The following is a 5,674-nucleotide window of genomic DNA, read 5'->3' as shown; positions in this document are numbered from 1 at the left end:
GCAACGTGGTACAAAAATTTGAAGAACACAAAAACGCAAAAACAAACCCAGGTTGAGGATGTTTAATGTTTCCAGCGTTTGACTTGACTGAGAAGACAAGCAGCGGCGGGCCGGTCTGCAGCGGCCGGCGCGGCGGCCCCCAGTGGTCCCCAGTGGGCCCCAGTGGGCCCCAGTGGGCCCCAGAGGTGCTGATGAACATGCAGGTGAGACGGCTACTCTGGAGCCTCACGCTGTCCCCGGGCTGCGGGCCTCAGCCCCGTCTCTGTCGGCCTGGCCCGGCACGGCGCGCACACCCCCTACCCCTACCATTGGCTCCTCAAGCCCCCTGTGGGGGGCTCCTACGTTGTGCTAGGTTATGCAACCGTGCAGAAATACTACAGCACCCCTGTTACATTGATCTGTCTCCTGAACTCTCCCTCGGACAGCACTCTGCTGGTGACCACATCACTGTCTCTTCCCCACGATGCCTGCTCTGAGCTCCGTGGATCTCTGGGTTGTTTATTAGCCAGAGATAAAGGGCATGAGACACTGTCCATCCATCTGACAACCCCGTCCCTGGTCCATGGAGAGGAATGGCTTGTGTTTGCTGACAGTAAAATAGGTTTTCACATGATGGACGGGTGAGGGGGTTGCGTGTAGCAGGCAGCACGGTCTGGTCATGTTAAGACAGAGCATTGATAAGGCTCTATGTTGTCTCTTTCACCACCACTATGACTTTGACAAGGTCGCTCTGCAACCAAAGACAAGGAGCAACAAGGCTTCCATTGGTCAGCTGCATCAGCTCTAACAAAGGAGTCTGGGAACAGAGGGAGTCACACAGCCGTACATCAGAGAGGAGAGGAGAGGAGAGGAGAGGATAAAGAGAAGGAGAGAAGACCCAAGAAGAGATGGGGGTAAAGAATAGAGAGAATGGAAGAAGAGAAGACAGGGCGGCTAGGGGAAGAGAGGAGAACATAGGAGAGGAGAGAAAAGGGTGAGAGGAAAGAAAATGAGAAGAGGGGATAGGAGAGAGAGTAAGAACAGCAAATAACGTACAAAGTGAGGAAGGATGGAAGAAATAGATTATTAGGGGAGAAAGAGAGCGGCGGAGTGAGAGAGAGGGGGGAGTGACGAGAGAGGAGGGCAGCGAGAGAGCGAGGGGGGAAACGCAATAGAATACAGAGGTAGGAAGAGGAGGAGAGGAGAGAGCAGTGCTTCTCCTGACCCACATTGAGCAGTGCCTGCAGCATCCTAGCACCGTAGCCCCCCCCTCCCCTCAGAGATCCCCCCGGTCGGTGGAACACAGCCGCCGCCGCGCCACGCTATCGGCTACCGCATCACTTCTACAAGACAGCCTGAAAACCATGACATCACGTCTGTCTGGGAGCGCTACACATTCAAATCGATCCGCCCGCTTATACGTGGGAAGGAAAAACAAAAGGCAACACACGCCGATTTCACAATGGCACCAAGTCACAACTGATTACTTGATGCATCACCACGGCCAATATGTCTTCCAACACGCTGAACGACACGTCTGACAATGCCTCCTCTCACGAGGAGTCCCGCAGACTCAGAGGCACTACAGATGGCCAGAGAATCTGTTCGTGCATCAGAAGCAACCACAACCTGGCCTCGTCTCTCGTCTCGTCGCGTCTTACTCCTGTATGTCCTGAAGGCAACTCTCCCTGCACACGGTGAACACAACCCACAGACAGACAGCGGCCGCCGGGAGGGCCGCTACCTCGACGGGCACCAGCTGCCGCCTACATGTCCCACAATATCAGTAGTGGTATCGTTCTTATTGTCAGACACACTCGCACCCTGCATTGCAGGAACAAAGAGGAGACACTAAGCCACCAGCGTTATTACGACCCAACAGTCAGGCACTGCGTCCCATCTTGCGTTTGTACTGACTGGTGGACTGGTAGCGTCGGGCCACCAGCTCCTCTGTCCTGCTACACTGAGCTGCTCATCAGCTCCGTCAGAAGCCTAGAGACGCCCCCCGCGGCTCCTCTCTCACACCTGTCAGGGCCGCACTAAATAGGTGCATGCTGTGTGTGTGTGTGTGTGTGTGTGTGTGTGTGTGTGTGTGTGTGTGTGTGTGTGTGTGTGTGTGTGTGTGTGTGTGTGTGTGTGTGTGTGTGTGTGTTCTCCCTGTGGTTCCCAGGTAAGAGATCCCCTGCAGTGTAGCCCCTCCTCCCTGACCTCCCTCAGGTCCTCAGCCTGGGCCTCCGGTCTCTACTCACTCCTGACCAGGATCCAGTGATTTACAGCAATAACACGCTTTACTACACAGGAGAATAATACAGTACTGATCGGCTGTAGTGATAATAATACAGTAACGTACTGATCTGGCTGTAGTGATAATAATACAGTAAAGTACTGATCTGGCTGTAATGATAATAATACAGTAAAGTACTGATCTGGCTGTAATGATAATAATACAGTAACGTACTGATCTGGCTGTAGTGATAATAATACAGTAACGTACTGATCTGGCTGTAGTGATGATAATACAGTAACGTACTGATCTGGCTGTAGTGATGATAATACAGTAACGTACTGATCAGGTTGTAGTGATAATAATACAGTAAAGTACTGATCAGGTTGTGATGATAATAATACAGTAAAGTGCTGATCAGGTTGTGATGATAATAATACAGTAAAGTGCTGATCAGGTTGTGATGATAATAATACAGTAAAGTACTGATCAGGTTGTGATGATAATAATACAAGCTGCTGATGACATATGCATTCCACATGTGAAACAATAGAGACATTGCGATAGAACCGGTCATAGATAGCCTACACACAGAGTACTCTGTACTGCAAACGGCTAAATATAGAAAACAAAATGATCATTATCAGGCCAGATTATGAGCTCCCGATAAAGCTGAAAGGGAGGTAGCAGATCTTTTCAAAGCAGAATTCGTCTCTTTCCATCCCTCAATATTCATCCAATTGATTCATTCAGTCATTCAAGGTTATTTCACACTGTCGTACAATAAACACTCTTATTTTACCACCAAACTTCGAGCTGTTCTGCCTTCTCCGCTCAGTACAATGGGAGGAGGGGCCTGTCCCTTTAAGAGGCGGACTACAGCAGACACTAAAGACAGGGGATCGGGCTGTGGGTCTCCACAATGACTCCAGAGTTCTGCATCACTGCTCAGTGCATCATACTCACACAACAACACACACACACACGCACGCACGCACGCGCACGCACGCACGCACACACACACACACACACACACACACACACACACACACACACACACACACACACACACACACACACACACACACACACACACACACACACACACACAGCAGCGCCACACATCCTCATCTCTTTACTAACAGCCGACATCTACTACGAGCCAATGGATTAACGGGTTCATGTCCCTGTCTCTATGATAGTGGACAGATGCCATGGCCTCTAGGGGCTGTAGGACGGTAGAGAACGTATGAGGGGAGAGTCCCACAGCAGAGAGAGCGACAGAGAGAGAGAGAGAAAATACTACTGTGCTACAAATCAGCAACACCCCCCCAGTTAGACGACTAAGAATAGCTCACCATGCTCTGCCCAGCCGCTGTGTGCCGTACATGTCCACTAGACCGCTCCTCCTGTCTTGTGTGTGTGTGTGTGTGTGTGTGTGTGTGTGTGTGTGTGTGTGTGTGTGTGTGTGTGTGTGTGTGTGTGTGTGTGTGTGTTCCCTCGTAGGAATCCTCTTCCTGGATCTCTCCTTTTGTGCGTCCTGCTGCTTGCTGATCTCCGGTCCTGTCCTCCTCCAGCGCAGCCGGCTGGGGGCTGTGGTGCGGGGGGGGGGGGGGGGGGTCCGCAGGGCACAGGGGGGGGGACCCTTCCCGTCGCAACACTAAACCTGCCCCCTGAACGGACCGACGGCGGAGGAAGTTCCCCTCTGCTCCGGTTAACATCTAGCCCCGTGCGCAGCTCCAACGTGTGTTATGCAAGGCCACCAGAACGCCAGCTCTCTCTCGCTCTCCCCTCCCTCCCTCCCTCTCCGCTCTCTCTCACCCTTCCCTTTCCCTATACTCTCTCTCCCCTCCCTACACACACTCTCTCTCTCTCTCTCTCTCTCTCTCTCTCTCTCTCTCTCTCTCTCTCTCTCTCTCTCTCTCTCTCTCTCTCTCTCAGTACTCCACTGCCAGGGCTCCTCCCCCAGCCAGCCTCATCAGCCGCATCAGGTATTCATTCAAAAAAACACACTCCACTTGGCAGCGCGCCCAGACTACACTCACACAGAGAGGAGGAGCACAAGGAGCAGAGAGAGAGAGAGAGAGAGAGAGAGAGAGAGAGAGAGAGAGAGAGAGGGGGAGAAAGAGAGAGAGAGAGAGAGAGACATCACATAGAGAGCTTCACATAGACACAGACACACAACACTATGACGACAAGTACGTAGAAAACACACGCGGACACGTCAACCAGGGCACACAGACACAAACAAAACCCTTTGGGATTACCGCGCTGCACACTGTGTAAGAATGTCAAAGCCCTTTTAATGCTTTGCTTTATTCATTTTCATATTCAGTTTGAGGCAAATCTCCCTCTAATCTGCCCTGTGAGCTGACCAACAGTCACTGCTGAGCCAACCACAGCCCGCCCGCGCCTAGTGGATGGACCAGGGTGGACCAGGACCAGGGTGGACCAGGACCAGGGTGGACCAGGACCAGGGTGGACCAGGACCAGGGTGGAGGGGACCAGGACCAGGGTGGAGGAGACCAGGGTGGAGGGGACCAGGACCAGGGTGGAACAGGACCAGGACCAGGGTGGAGGAGACCAGGACCAGGGTGGACCAGGACCAGGGTGGACCAGGACCAGGGTGGAGGTGGAGGGGACCAGGGTGGACCAGGACCAGGGTGGACCAGGACCAGGGTGGACCAGGACCAGGGTGGAGGGGACCAGGGTGGAGGTGGAGGGGACCAGGGTGGACCAGGACCAGGGTGGAGGTGGAGGGGACCAGGGTGGAGGGGACCAGGACCAGGGTGGAGGAGACCAGGTCCAGGGTGGAGGGGACCAGGTCCAGGGTGGCCCGCCCCGGGTCTCCCTGGGTCTGCAGGCCTTCCCCGCTCCGACCTGGAGATACAGCACTATTTACAGGCAGCTTCCACAAACACCCCAGCCCATACTTTTTAGCACTAGGGCTGGCTGCATGCTGAGAGGATCCTGGTTCTCAGCATGCGGTTCTACACATACTGTATCTAAGGGCGGGTCAGTCCACCGCCTTCTACATACAGGCGTTGGATGCACATCATTTAAGACAACTGACACCTCCACCACCAATACAGGATCAGCACAGAGAGGCATGGAGGCTCTCAGACTGCAACACCAACCAGGGGATGCATGCGTTGTGATGGAAGCATGTAGAGGCCATGACGACAGAGATGTGCCAATCGTGTTGCGACGGGGAATTACTTGTTTTGGTTGGATCTGATGAAAATGTAAGGACTTCCAGAATACTGTTGAAAGGGAAGATCCATTCCACTTGTTTTTTGGACGTTCTGGTATCCTAATGTAAGATGGGCTTTTCTGAGGGCTTGTACCACACCCAAACACAACTGGGCCTGCACTTTATTCATATTCAACTTTCATGGAAGAAGTATTTGTTCATGGAACAAATACTGCTAGTTAGGGTGTAAAAGTAGAAGTAAATCTTTAGTGAGTTGT

At 52.8% G+C, this 5,674-nt stretch overlaps 1 protein-coding gene across 1 annotated transcript in view; it reads right to left on the bottom strand.

Moving 5' to 3' along the window:
* Positions 1–3,607, bottom strand: part of LOC311351605 (ataxin-1-like) — an 8,471-nt gene extending 4,864 nt beyond the window's left edge. The window contains exon 1 of the mRNA XM_084471781.1: positions 3,562–3,607. The gene's annotated coding sequence lies outside the window, so the exon portion shown is untranslated. The remainder of the gene's footprint in view (positions 1–3,561) is intronic.
* Between the last annotated feature and the right edge of the window lie 2,067 nt (positions 3,608–5,674).

Source organism: Micromesistius poutassou (assembly GCF_964030765.1).
Source record: "Micromesistius poutassou genome assembly, chromosome: 8".
In the NCBI taxonomy this organism is placed as follows: domain Eukaryota; kingdom Metazoa; phylum Chordata; class Actinopteri; order Gadiformes; family Gadidae; genus Micromesistius; species Micromesistius poutassou.
This window is presented reverse-complemented; position numbering and strand designations above follow the sequence as displayed.